The sequence below is a fragment of the Drosophila novamexicana genome, unplaced genomic scaffold (assembly GCF_003285875.2).
Source record: "Drosophila novamexicana strain 15010-1031.04,08,12 unplaced genomic scaffold, DnovRS2.1 tig00000024-arrow-pilon, whole genome shotgun sequence".
NCBI classification, from domain to species: Eukaryota; Metazoa; Arthropoda; class Insecta; order Diptera; family Drosophilidae; genus Drosophila; species Drosophila novamexicana.
Window position 1 is genome coordinate 2,435,353 of NW_020824768.1, and position 15,612 is coordinate 2,450,964.

Below are 15,612 nucleotides of genomic sequence, written 5' to 3' on the forward strand. Positions count from 1 at the left end.
CCACGGGCGCACTGCAGATTTATCGCCCACGGAGGTGGTAAAGCGTCTTCCACGTGGCTATAAAACAGACACCCAAACACCCAAACTGAGCTGCCATAGCGCCAGCTCGTGCTGCGCGGCAGCCGCGTCTGGACTGGGCCAATCCCTAGCACATGGATGTGGTTACGGGGGCGTGGCTGCTAAGTCCAGAACCAAGATCAAGAGTGAGCAACGAAAAGTAAAAGCCAACTAACCCAGTTGCTCAAGGAAATCTCAATTAGCCCGAGTCCAAGTGCTGACAGTGAAAAGTGTTGCATGTTGCATGTGGTAAGCGTCCAGTTGGCCATCAGCTGCCACTTGCCCAGTTGCAGGTTCCCTGCGATCATCAATCTAGCTCCGGCTTTAGCTGCTCTTCGCTCAAGGGCATGCCTGGCCGCTGGCCTCCTCTGGCTCTTGTTTACGGAAGCAGCCCCACAACAGCGAAAATAGTTTTCATTGTAAGTATAATAATTGGAATTGCAACAGCAACAGCAACAGAATCTGAATGAGGCACAATAAACTGCGCCTGAGCGACTCATTTGGAAATGGATGGGCAGATAAATCTTTCGGCTGCATTCTGCAGTTTACATAGAAGCCATATGGCAGCCCGGGCTCGTCCACAGGCGAAGGAGGTGCTAATTTATGGTTACGACAGCCTCCAGCACAAACAAACACCCAATAATTTTTGGCATTAGAATGTCTGAAGCCGGCGTTCGCCGGCGTTCAAAGTAACCACCTAATTGGCATTGGGATTGGATCGGATCGAGCCGATCGGACAGATCGTGCAGATCGGGCGGCTTTAGCACATACATCGAGCAGAGTAGAGCGTCAAATATTTAATGCTTTGTTTATCTAACATAAATTATAAAATTATAAAGCCAGCAGGCAAATCTTCAATTCCGATCTGATCCGATCCGATTTGATCATAGATCATAGCTATCTGGCAACGCTGTCTGGCAGTTTCAGATCGATGGATATTAATTTGTTTGCAAACACACATTTCATGCGCTTTGCCCAATTTGTAGTCGAAAGTATCTGTAAGATACAACACATGTCCGTATATCTGTATCTAGCTGTATCTGTATCTGTAGCTCTGGCTGTATCTCTGGCCTCCTCAATGTCTGCTGCACTCATGCTGAGCGTCGAAAAGTCTACGATTTCCGTTCGTCGTATAAATCAACTGAAAAACCTAAAGCAACAGCATTTCTACATTTTTATCGGTGTTGAGCATTTTCTATTTCTTTCTTTTTTATTTGTGCCCCGTGCATAATAAGTTTTTGGGCAGGCCCAGGGCAATGGGGCAAGGGTCGGGGGCATAGACGCCAGCCTGGGGCGTGGGTGTAGCCGATGGCTGATGGCTGAAAATTTGTTGTCGATATCAAAATACCAAACAAATCGTCAGCTCGTCATTTTTCAGTCAGTTTTTTCCTTCAATTTGTTATGGGCGAGAATGCGAGCAGCTAGCACGCACAAAGTGGGCGCAAAAAGTATGCAACCAATACGAATATGATGGGATAATATGAAAACTCCAAATTTATCATAATGTTTGATATGGAATTTGTCAATGATGGGATAATAGATAAAGAGAAAAATCAAGAATCTATTAAGTAGCAAATTCTTTTTTGACTATGATTTTTTAAGCACAAATTAACTATAATGAAGATATGTTTTTCTGATTTAGCTCTTATGAGAACAACATAATATTAAGTTGAGAGCTCCAATCCTACTAAAATGATCTAAAGCCCATATGGAAGCCAATAGACAATATAAGTTTACGCTTGAAACAAGTTTAAAGATTAATTTATTTTCTCTTAAATTAATCAACAAATCTCTAAAAATAGAATAATGTATTCTAATATACTATAGATTTCTTTTTACTCGAAGCCGCCTTTACTTTATTGAAAAATGTATTTTTTGTTTTGCCCAGTCAGCCGTGCATTTACTTCTGTTTGGCACTGTTCACATGCCAACCTGCTTCATCATTTAGACATTGGGGCGCGCATTTAGCTGCTTATTTATGTACATATGTAGTTTTTGGTGCTCGTGTTGTTGTTGTTGTTTTTGTTGTTTGAGAAACAATTCATTAATGAATTTTAAAATGCTTCTAATCGATCGTTTGCGCTATAATTAATGTCAGCCAAAGGCAATTGGAATGTGTGTTGCGTGAATTTTGTTGCGCCTCAGCTCGGATATGCCACTTGATTCATGGATGAACAGATCCCAGAGTGCCACGGAAGGTGAAGTGCCAATGCATTTGAGTGGGTCACCTGCTGTGCCACTTCGGGCCCAAAGACAAAGGCTGACCGACATGGGCAACTGGCTTTTCGACAAATGGAGCATATGCAGCTGCCGAAGTAGTCCGACTAGAAGTAGGAAGTGCACTATCTCTATTTTTGCCAATGCCCGGAATGTGTCTGACTTCGTTTCCATGCCCATTTTCCATTCCCGCTCGCATTTGGATTTACAATTGGTTGTTGTTTTTTTTCGCTCACCGCCTCGTGGGATGTGAAACACTTGGTGCCGCGCTGTCTGCACGAGCCGCAGCAACAACAGCAACAGCAACAGCAACAACAACAACAACAACAATAACAACAACAATAATAACTACAACATTGGCGGCGGCAATAATTGTAAGAACAACAAACACACGCGTCTACTGCATATTTATGCAAGAGGCAACCACCAGATGCAAATGGATATAACTCAAAATCGGGCCTGACCCGGCGTAGGCTGTGCGTTGTTTTTCCACGCCTAGCGTGAAAAGTGAAAAGTGTTGAGAAAAATTAATAAAACAAATGCCAAAGTCAGGCGAACGCACGAGAGACAAGACACCAGACCAGATCAAAACCATGCCAAACGAGTCGCAGTCGAGAATTGTTGTAATTTTTAACCAGTTTACTGAGCAAATATTTTATCAACATATTTTCAGAGCAAACAATCAAATGTTTGTCTTCAAAATATTTAAATATTTACATTGTGAAAACGACTGCAGCGAACGAAGACGACGACGACGACGTTGAGAACGATGACAACAAAGCGACTTGTTGGCTCTTTAAGAAAACTGCGAATAGCAACATTTTCTACCTTAGACATGTGTGAAGACAAGGGCAGTTGGGAGGGGGGCTGGTCCAGATAGGGGTGTGCCTGGTGGGGCAGGTCGCTGAATGTGGCTGTTGTGTCTGAGGCTGAATGATAAAAACAGTTGCCATGGGAGCAAAAGCATCTGCTTGATTTCTGCATGCTAAAATTAATTTTAAGGTGTTTTAGCATAATTAAAAAATATTTATAAAATATTTGTACATTTAACTAAGTAATAATATTCGCAAGAGCAACTTCTTTCAACCTGATAATTTTTTATTTATTTGAATCAATTTTCAATTAATCATATTTTTATTACCCGATTAATTTATATTTAGCTCTTGATCAAATTGTTATGTTAAATACTTAATTTAGTTAACTAAAAGTATCTGTAAGTAGTTTTTGTATCTGTCAGATATATAGATATATCAGCCACATGAGCTGCAAACAAATCAATTTTCAATTAGTCCAAAAACACGTATCTGTCAGCTACTTGCGCTATAATCAATTATGCCCGAAAAATAAGCGGATAGGCCATAAAAACATATAAAACGAGCGACAATGATAACAAACGAAAAGTATCTGTATCTGTGCAGCACACTGTATCTCAATCTGTGGAAACTATTTGAGCGTTGCAAACGCCGTTGCAGCTGGAAAATGTGTCGTCAATGGCGCGCGCTTAAACAAACAAAATCCAGCCAAAGACACACAAAAAGCAGCTAAAAAAGAAATAAGATGCAGCCAAGGCCTTGAGATCCAAGATGAATACGTGGGTGCGAGCTGCTCTGACACACACACATACACGCACACACATAGATACGGCTCATCAGCGATTTCGCAGTCAATTTAACAAACGCCCCTGAAATGATTACTAGGCGCGTGTGATGATGATGATACCCTTACCCAAAATGGAGCATATTAATTGGTTAACATTTTTTGGCACTGGCAGCAAGGTAGTTGGGCTGCCGTATCTCAACCCTGGCTAAGTAGAATGGGCAATTTCCTGTCGCATTGGCTGCCTACACACACTCACGCACACACTCACACACACACACTGACAATTTGTCCTAAATAAACATTTCAACACCAACGACAACGACGTTGACGACGACTCTGACTATGTTGGCAGCGCAGCCTCCGCAGCAGCTCGGCGTTAAAGCATTTCCCAAAGTGGCGCGCGACGTGAAACGGGAGTGTCTGTTAAATTGTCTGCCCAAACATACCACCGTTTAACCGCAGCCAGACGCTTCCCCTGGCTCTCATTTCCGCAGCCGAACCCTCCCCTCGAGCTGTGCCCTGGCAGCCAAGCGTCTCTCATTCGCCGTCGCAATATGCTAAATAAACATTGGGCCACGTCATGGCTTATTGAATTGTCACTTATGCCCGAATTTGAGTTTTTGTTGCCATCACTCCTGCTGCTGCTGCTGTCGCTTCTCCCTTTGCTGCTTCTCCCTTCCTCTTGGCAATATTTGTCAGTATTTCAATGGGCATTCATAATGGCGACTATCTGACGTTTCCTTCTGCCAGCGGCTGCCAGTTGCCAGCAAAGTGCTTCCATTTAATTAGTTTTACTCCCTGGAAATTCAATTTCAACAGTTTGCAACTTTAAAGGCTCATATCCCAACACCAGATACCCTGCCACAATCAATAATCGATTTATGTTGTTTACTCGGGAATGGGAATCGAGTCGGATACGAGTTCAATATTGCTTATGTGGTTGAAGTAATACAGAGAAGTTTCTGTATACAGATTTTAAATAATTCATTATTGAAGAACTACGTCAGTTTTACAGTAGAGTTCCAATATGACAATCCCGTAACTATTTAATAATCTAGGAAGAATAAACCTAGTCCTTTTTTCGTTCAGATACAATTCTTTATTAGATTCTATTTCTTATCATATCTTTTGTGTACACTCTCCATTATATTTGAAGCAGTGACTCTTATCCCAAAGCAAATCGGCGCTGTTTCAATTCACGGTTTGAACCAATGCCCGTCTTTAAGTTCGGCTGAAGAAGTTAATTTTGCATATCCTTTGAGACAGGCTTTGATTCGTATATAAGGTCGATTTTATTTCAAGAAAACTACAACTCAATTCTTAATTTACAACTGCCCGTTGAAAACATGTTGAAAATATTGTATTTCATTCATATTTTCACTTACAAGAGTCGGGCTAAATTTTCATCTCTACCCAAAATTGGCATCTACCAAATATGCTTAGATGATTCAATGATTGGGTCAAAGGTATTTAGACCTGATCAAAAAAATTTGGCTTTAAATTTGGCTCAAGTACTAAAATAGTGTAAGTTCTGGGTTTGAACCAGACTGGTTCAACTTCAGTTAGCAAACTTTATCAATATTTAAGTATTTTAAAGTAAATCGAATTGAATCTATTCAATTTATTGGCATTTATTTGCCTAGCACTTAAACAAACTATAAATACCACATAAATCAATCTTTAAATATAGCCAGCAAATCAATCAATTCTCACGTTTGGCTAAATATTAATTAATCACACACACACACACATACACGCACACATGCGTACACTGATATTGAATCAAATTATGCACTGACAATTTAATTGAAATATTGCAAATCTATGCGCTATAAAAATTTAGAACAAATCTTCCACAAAATAACAACATCATCGACAGCAACAACAACAACAACAAGGACACAAAGGCAATAACAATCGGAATAACAAACAATAAATGGCAATCAAAATTGAAATGTTTCAAGCTTCATTTAAAAATAAAAAGCATATACATATGAGTGTATTTCGACCATAGATACAAATTGCAACATATGTGTGCGGGTGTGTGCGGGTGTGTGCGGGTTTGTGCGGGTGGGGGGAGGGCTACAAATTGATTCGGCGGATATATTTCAAATAAATAACAACAAATGCGAAATAACAATGGTAAATTACAATTACAATTACAATTTGAATTTGAATTTGAATTTTCATGACTTCCGTTTAATAACAAATAAATCGCATAATCCAAAGCATAATATTTTCACAATTAAAATTTCAAATAAATTTTTAGCAAAGCAGCAGCAAATCAAAGCAATTACAACAACAACAACACACACACACCCCGTCAAATACAATAAAATAAATTAGCACAATCGTCAAAATTGAAGAACAACAAAAAAGAATAGATACGTAAATATAAACGATTATTGACACAAACACAAAGCCAATAAATGATTGGGTCCACAAAGGGGTAAGCGAGTGGGCGGGGCGGACGGTGGGCGAGAGAGAGAGAGATCGATTGTGCGTTGCGCGCAAATAAACAGCAAAATTAGCGAAATTATGCAAAACGATAATAAACATTAAAAGCCGGAGACAGGAGCTTGGAGACAGGAGAAGACGGAGAAGGGGCCGGACCTGGCTTTTGGCGGCGGCATGTAAAAAATCAAAAATCGCAGGCAAAATAAATAAATAAGCGCGGGCATGAAATACAAATTAATCAGCAGGAAAAAAAAAAGAATTACATATCGAACAAATCACAAGGCGCAGGGGCACAGGTGCACGGGGGGAGGGGGTGGCCAAAGTCGAGCAGCCATTTTCGATTTGCATTTTGTGGGTCGTTTGGCAAACTTTTTCATAATCTTCGCCAAGCAACAGAAGAAGAAGAAGAGAAAACAATAACTACAAAAAAAACGAGAAGCAGAAGAAGAAAACTTTTGCACCTTTTGCGGCATTACAGCGCGCTATCTCGCTCGCACAGACGCACGCCAGCTCTCTGTCGCACGCGCGCTCTCGCTCTCTCTCGCGCTCGCTCTCTCTCACTCAGGCGCAGTTCACACCTTGGCTAAACCTTAGCAAAAGTATCTATCGTGCATAAATATTTATGTATCTAACTGGGGCGTGCCGCTACAACAGCAGCAAAACAACAACAACAACAGCAGCAACAACAACGAAACAAGTTTTAGCATTTAAATGAGCGCCAAAGTTCGCCAAAAATTGTTTTGGTTGGCTCCGCCCACTTGCGGCCACAAAAAGAGCGCAATGGCAACGCCAGCGCCGACATCGACGTTGACTTCGCTGCCAGCTGCGACTGCGACCGAGCACAGTTGTACAAAATGTTATCTCTCACAGATACACACGCACAGCGACGCTCAATGCTGCCTGCTGCTGCTTAGAGCATTTATGAAAATAACCACCTCGACTGCGCTGCCAGCGCCAGCGCCAGCGCCAGCAGCGACTGCGACAGCGGCTACAACAATTGGCATCAGCCAGCAGCATCAACTCGTTCGGGCCGCGCAGTCTGGGTCGCAGCAGAAGCCACAGTCACAGACATAGCTAGTGGTTATTTCAGTTGTTGTTGTTGTTGTTGCCGTTGTTGTTGTTATTATTGTTGTTGTCTTTGTTTTGACCAGTCGATCGCCAGTGATGGGCGCTGCCATTGCCATTGCCCAGTTCGTTACCGCTCGTTTATGGCCGCCAGCTCAGCCCGCACATAAATTACTTCTGCTGCTGCTGCCGCTCGTCTATCTCCCTGTCCAACTAGCTGCCTATTTGTCCATCTATCCATCTGGCTGGCTTACCTGTCGTCACATAGATACATTGCACCAATGTATGGGTGCCATGTGGAGCAGCGCGTCCTTCTGTTTTGCCGTCGCATATTCCATTCTAAGGTGAGTTCGCTTGAAAACAATTGAAGCTAGAGCTTGTTTAAGATTTACACGGTCTTCTGTTCTTCCAAAAAAAGAGTTTGTTATCATTTAGTACTTTAAATTAAAATCTGCTTATTTGCTTAATTAATTAATCCTTTTGGCAAGTCGGTTTAATGAGAAAGTAACTGATAAAGGCAAGGATCCTGCTTCGAATTACATTGTTAAATGAAACATTTTGAATAATTTTAAATTCAAATTCAAATTGTTAATATTATAATTATAATAATTAAATTATTTCATTTATTTTTTTGATTTTTCATTCCTTTTATTATTATACTTATTATTATTAATATTGTTACTATGCTATATTTAATACAAAATTAAAAAAAAAAAAACCCTATTCAAAAAACAATAATCAAAATGAAAAATACATTTTACTAAAAAAATGTTATTTCTTGGGGCCTATTAAACATTATTATATTAAACAAATTATATTTAAATACTTCAAATTTGGATGAAATATTATTACCTATTTAAGGTTCTGATATACTCTCTTCCTTATAAAAGAGACCCACAGCAAGCTATCAAAACCCATGAATAAGTTGCTTTAAACGCAGAAAGTGTACAGTTTGTATATTTGAAGTGTTTAATGTACTTTAATGTACCCAAAGCCTTGACGCTCTGGACTCAAGATGCATGAAAAGCCATAATAAGTGCAATTTGATTCGATGCGGCAGAAATCGAATAGATCACAGCTGGCGCCCATTAAACCTCAAACCACTGCAGGCAATTGCAAGCCACAGTTGGAAAACGCGTCAATGGAAATTTTAAACCAATTAAAACAGCTGCTGCAGTTGCTGCTGCTGCTGCTCCTGCTTCTGCTCTGTACAATGCGGCGTATGCGTAATGAAAAGCAAATATTAATAAATCATACGTGACCAATCAATTTCATACTGCAGCGTATGCCCAGGCAAAGATACAGACTCACACATAGATCACATACGCATACATATATACGAGAGTATGTATGTGTGGGTGTGTGTGTGTGTGTGTGTGTGTGTGTGTATGTATTTACAGAGCTTGTCCAACTGGCGTGGAAGGTTTGATGAGCGCCAGCAACTGTCGCCCGCGCGCTCACGCCGCAGAATCAATATTTAATTTATAATTAACTTTACAACATGAAAAACAACGCGCACAGCCATGACTCGAGAGGGGGGCGACAGAGAGCTAGACCCAGATCCAGAACAGATCCATGTTTTGCAGGCGCCGTCGCTCGTTTATCTTTTTAGCACACAAACCGAAGCGTTTTGAGGCAGAGGCAAAAAGCCGGGAAGAGGGTGGCCGCTCTTGACATCACGTTGGGGCGGATTTGTGGCGGCTTTAAGCGTTTGCCACTATGGGCAATTAACGCGCCCATATGCAAACACGGGCCTGATCCTTTACAAAAACACAGGGGCGCTGGGCAGGCACACACAAAAAAAAGAAAACGGAAGCATTACGCAAAAACACAAAGTCTGAACAAAAAGCAGGCGAGGGTAAGTTTGTGTCGGAGAGAGACAACTAGAGAGAACGAGAAAGGGAGCGTGAGAGGGAGAGAGCGCAACTTTTGCGGGGATGCTAATTGAAAAACTCAATATTTATCTATGCGAACAACTTACAACAGCGTCAACCGAATCCCCGCTCTCGGGGGGTGGTTCATGGCAGTTACAACTGGCGGCCATTTTGAACAGCTCTGAGAAAACTCCAGCTAGCTCTTACCAATGTTAATGATAATAATAATAATGAAAATGATAATGATAATGATGACTAAGTTTGGTTACCATGATCGTTGACAAATTGTGGATCAGAAGTGGGAACCAACTTTTCACAGAGGAAATGTTGTGACCTCTTGTAAGTGGAAGTGGAACACAGAAATCAGTTAAATAAACAGGAAGTGCTCTGGCTGTAATTGAACTGGCCAGGCGGCTAAAGCCAGATGTCAAGGGCACTTTTCAAGCTTCAAGTGTGGAAGAGAAACCAGTGTTGTAAAGTACAAATCGTAATTAGAGTTTCGACTGTAAATGCTGACTATCGGAAACTAAATCTGAAGTATAAAATAAAAACATTTAAACGAATTTCTATTTAAATAACATTTATTTTCCACTTCCCGACCGTTAAAAATGCAAAGCTCTCAGTACTATCTTAAGCTCTACGGGTTCTTAAAAATATATTTAAAGTTTATTATTATCAACAGTATATATAGGCCTTCTACCCACATTTCCCTTGCAATAGAGGTGGGTTTTGCGAAAAACGTATCAAATAAATTACATCAAAGATCTTTTAAAATAAGTTTTAAACCGTTTGGCTCGGACATGGCTCGGATATACTGCCTATGTATGTTCATTTATCCCTAACGCAGACCAGGTTTGCCTTTTTATTTTGTACTCTATTATTTGTGCATGTATGTTAATATATATATATATATATATATGTGGCTAAACATATATACATAAATGTATAAATGTATATACTATATAGACGTGTATGCTTGCATGTGCGCTGCAAAATAATAAAAAAAATTAAATTTGCCCCCATAATTTAAATAAGACTCGCAGCAATGAAGAAGGCGTCAAAGGAGGAGGCGGCTTGGGAGGAGGCAGCGCAGGAGGGGGCGGCAAAGGAGGAGACGGCATGGCAGGAAACGGCATGGCAGGAGTCGGCTTAGCAGGACGCGGCTTGGGAGGAGACGGCATAGGAGGAAACGTCTTTTCAATTGGTGCCCTTCTACTCGATTCTCATGAATTCAAGTAGGCCTTGCATATTTTCATGATTTGATTGTACATTTTTTTTTGGTGTTTTTTTTTGGTGTTTTTTTTTTGGTGTTTTTTTTTTTGTGTTTTTTTTGGTATATTTTTTTGTAACTTTTTTTTTGTTTTTATGTTATTTTTGTGTATATATGTATATGTATGTATATATGTATATATGTTTATATGTATATATGTAAATATGTATATATGTATATATGTATGTATATATGTATATATGTATATATGTATATATGTATATATGTATATATTTATATATATATGTGGAGCATCGATAATAAGGACATTTTTTGTATGCTGCGTTGGTTATGGGGACAATTCGCTCTTTTGGGGACTGACCTTAAAATTTTTAGGACTGGAATGTCTCTTTTGGGGACTTTTCATAATTCTTCATAATTCTTAGTTCTTAGAAGAAACCTAAGGGTTAATAAAAATAACAATACCTTTTCTTAACATTATCCAACCAGCACTTTGCCTGTACCTCAAATACTATAATTTTTATATTATCTTAAAGTTGGTCCACTTTATGGCGAGAAGATTTTTCGGGAACACAGATTTTAAATGCGTTTGCTGACATCTGCATAACTATGATGTAATCTGATTAGGTTTATTTTGCATGCATTTGATCATTAAAAAAGAACAAAACACAATTCGTACGCTAGTTCTCCCATAATATATGTTTTTTACTAATATGTATATATCCTCATTTGGTCGATGTGGCAACTCTACGAAATGAAAATGAAATGAAACAAACTCCATTTAGGGTAACGTGTTTTATGGGGACTCAGTTCCCGAAATACTCTCAGTATATAACACAAAAATTGTTCGTTATAATGTACTTTATATATAAGGTAAGTTTTAGGGACAAAAACGCAACGTGTATTATAAGGACACAGGAACGATGAGATTTGGTCCAGTTCACACTTCAATTTAGTAAATAACAGTCAAATAGCTGTCCCCAAAAACATACTGATTTTATATAAATATAGAGACTCATATATAGAGGTTATGAGGACTAGGGAACAGTGAATTTCGATAAAACTCACTAAACTAAATAAATATAACGCGAAACCACATAAGACTCAGCAATATTTTATTAAATTTATACATTTTAAATTTAGTGGCAGACTGGCTTAATTGAAATTAAGAGTCAAATTTATTTTGAATGTAGTTTTGGATCACTTTAGGTTAAAGTAAAATTAATAATGTGAATTAACATAAATGACGTTATTAAATACATGCATTTAAAATGAATTTTTTTTTAATTCCAAAATTTTTTAACATAAATTAATATTAATATACGAAAAAGTATAATCCACTTATTTTAAATATGGTCAACATATTTATTATTTAATCTATTTGCGGAGTTCCTTGATTTAGCCTTGCGCTGATTATCTATCCATGTTTTTACTTGCGCCGGTGTCCTACATTTTAGATATGTAGAATTATTTATAACTGTGTTGCATTGATTAAGTGACGGCAATCCTTTAAGCGACAACAGGTCGCCAAAAGCCTGGTATATTTCTTCACGCTCTTCATTCGACCACCGGTTTCTTATCGTTTTTCCAAATGATGATCCTGTTAAATAATAGAGTTTAATACAATTTAGTGTGAAAAAGAATAACGTTTTAGTAATATAGAAAAATATTAAAAACTTTGCAGTCGGTTGCAACCGTCGCAATACTCAATCATAGACCAATAACAGATTAATACAGCCTACCAGAACAATTTATTAGGTGATATCAATTTTAAACATTCGCCACGCACCCAGTCAATCGTAGGCAAACTAATTTTTATCGATCTTCAGAGTAGTCCATCAATAGTATTCATGAAAAAGTTAGTCAAGCTCTAAGATTCTGTAAGATTTGCGATTGTGCAATTTAAAACGATTTTTAGGATTTACAACGCCCCCAGTGGTCGTCATTATATAATTGTAGCACTTTACCTATCGTGGATATATACGTGTATATATTTCAAGCCCAAAGTTTCTAACTTCAATGGGCCCGCAAAATAAGCACGATATATTTTTTCACTTTGCGAATGAGGATAAATAGGACAGACTAATCGCAATGCATGTAAGCACGTGACAAAAATATGTAGGTTGCAATTCAATACTCACTACTTGGACGCTTTCCTTTTGCATTGGATTTTTCTACAATTTCATCATCGGAAATATTAAATTCGCTTTCTGATCGCTGTTCAGAATAATCTGATTCCGAATCCTCTAAAGGATCATCTGCAAAATACATTTTAAGTATAATGTAAAAACATTGACAATAGGGCTTATTGGATAAGTAATTATTAGATAAGTTAAAATATTATATTCTACACAATAACTACACTTAGTATCACTCACAACCTTGATGAATATATTTACTCACTTTCTTTTAACTGATCAAGGGCTACTGTGTTTTCATCCTCAACATTATTTCCAAGAGCTGCCATAAGCATCTGGGATACTTCGGCAATCTCCGCTACTGTTACAGGGATTCTGTAGATTTCTTTGTGTATATCTTTATGATGACCCATAAAATTGGCAAGCCTATCAATTTGGACATCTTCGACGTTAAGCATCGATGTATAGGTAGCTAAATGCTTTCGAAGCATCGTTCCCCTTAAGGCCCCTGGGCAGCGAGCCCCACACTCCAGGGCAAATCTTTTTAGAATGGGGCAAGCCCGTACATACTGCTTTGCTAAAGGCTTGGCGTTAGGCACGCTAAATATGTAATCATTATTTTTCTTAACACCAGCTCTTTTACGATATTTAAGAATAGTTTCAATACAATACTTGTCAAACGGTGTGAGCAGCACTGGCACAGTTCGATTTAGTTTTCCACGGATAGTCAACCTTGTGTATTTTTGAGCAATTTCTCTAGTTTCTTTCGTGAGACGGTCGAAGTTTTCTTTATCCACATTTTCATCGATGGCGTGGCCTGTTAGATAGTTCTCAATTGTTAGTCTTTCAATTTCACCAGCTCTACGGCGGTTAAAAATTTGAAGGCCAATTAGTGTGCTTTGTATTAACGATGTCCATGACAAAAAATCAAACTTAATTTTCAGCACACTAAGAGAATTTTCAGACTTTTTTATCACATAATCAAAAAGTTTTTTGATGTCTTCTTTACATGGTAAGATAGTTGGTAGAGCTCTCTTTTTCTTTGACTGATCTTCTATAGCTTTTTTGTTTATAAAAAGAGGGATTTCGGTTTCCCATAGAACAAGAAAATCTTTAATTATTTTTTTTTTTTCATGATTTTGTGTTTTTATGCAATGAGTCCATAATATTTTTGCGCACTTTTTAATTAAAGTTGTAAGGTTCGTTGCGACTGAAGGTGTTTTAAAAAACAACAAAGAAGAGTCCCACTGAGCCACTTTTCTGATACAAGATATCATTAAATCCAAATGTTTGGGATTAATGGCGTCTTTAAGTTCCTGTATCTCATTGGGTTCAGATTTTTTTATTTCACATAATAGTCTGCTTAGCAATCTCATGTTTGCTCTGATCATATCGTACTGAAGTTCGCCGTGCTTCATAGATTCTGCGTTTGCGAATAAAACAATCAATTCATCATATATCAGATTCCGAGAAATTGGATCATCATTTAAAACAGGCATTATTTTTGTGCGCACAACGTCGTTTGCACTTTTATGCATAAAGCCGGTTTTGGAGCGACCTTGTTTAAGCAAGTCACGAGTTCCTTTCTTATGATCGCTGCCTTTGCAATTATTAATATGACTTCGTATTGTGCTTTTGGGAAAAAATCCAGAACATCCCTTGCAACATATGAAATCAACAACTTCATTTTTAGAATTAACTCGCTTTTGACGGGGCACGATTAGAGTTCCATTATTTAACGATGCATCGATATTATGGATATAATCACCATTTTTTCTAATTTCATCAATAAGTAATCTCCGAGTTTTGTCATTTTTCGGCAGGCATATGAATTTTTGTACTTGCGGCTCATTTTTATGAACAAGCTGCAAGTGACGAGCGAATTTTGTTTGCAACTTATTGCAAAATAAGCAAAAATGTTTCTTACAATTTTTTTGGGTTTTCGCAGTTTGAATAATCAAATCCCTGACATCACTTAGTGGAGTTTCAGTTGTGTAAGTAAAAACTTGTTTATTGGTTGAATTATTTAAAATGCTGGACTGGTTAGTTATATCCGGAGTATAACTGGAATCGAATCCATGAGTGGAATCTGGACAGTTAGTATTAAGCGATTGAAATGTATCATTTATCGTTGAATGATTTTGATTTTTTGCCGATGAATCTAGCCTATCATAGCCAAATTCGTTAAGTAGTTCCAAAGATCTTCTATTAGTCGATGAATTTTTAGTTGTATTGATAAATTCTTCGGATGCATCTATTTGAATATATTTAATAATAAATATATAACGAGGAATCCATATTAATTATTACTGGACATAATTCAATATTTTAAGTAAATATTTCGTATCTAATATAGTAGCACCAGGAGCTGTGCCTATATACATATTTAAGAACATTTATTTTACTTAACTTTCAGACCTGTAAGGATGTGATAGTATGACATAGTGTATACCTCCACTTCACTTGCAGTTAATTAATCATTCGGATGTGTCTCTATTACATCTTATATTTTAATGTATACAATTATTTTTATATTACGTTAAGCAGAATGAACGTTATTAAAAAATGTATATCTGTACTGATCATGATAAGCATTTTATTTATATATAGATAAATATTTATATTTTTCATTACCTTTACTAGAAACATATTAATATGAGACGAGAACAAGACAGCTGATAGGAACACAAACTAGCTGGAACGAACACGAATCAGTTAACAAACTATAAATTGGGTGATGTCAAGTATATAAAGTTAGCATTAGTAAATAAATATTAAAATTAGCAAAAAACGGTTTAGATATGTCGGGAGGCATATAGCTTAAAAGAGAATATACTAATCCAAGTAACGCAATGACGGATTGTTTCTTTGATATAGTAATTTTATGATAAGTTAATCAGATCTTACCAATATGAAAAATTTTTAATTCATAACATATAAGGTATTGAATCTTTTAATGTATATCTTCAGATTC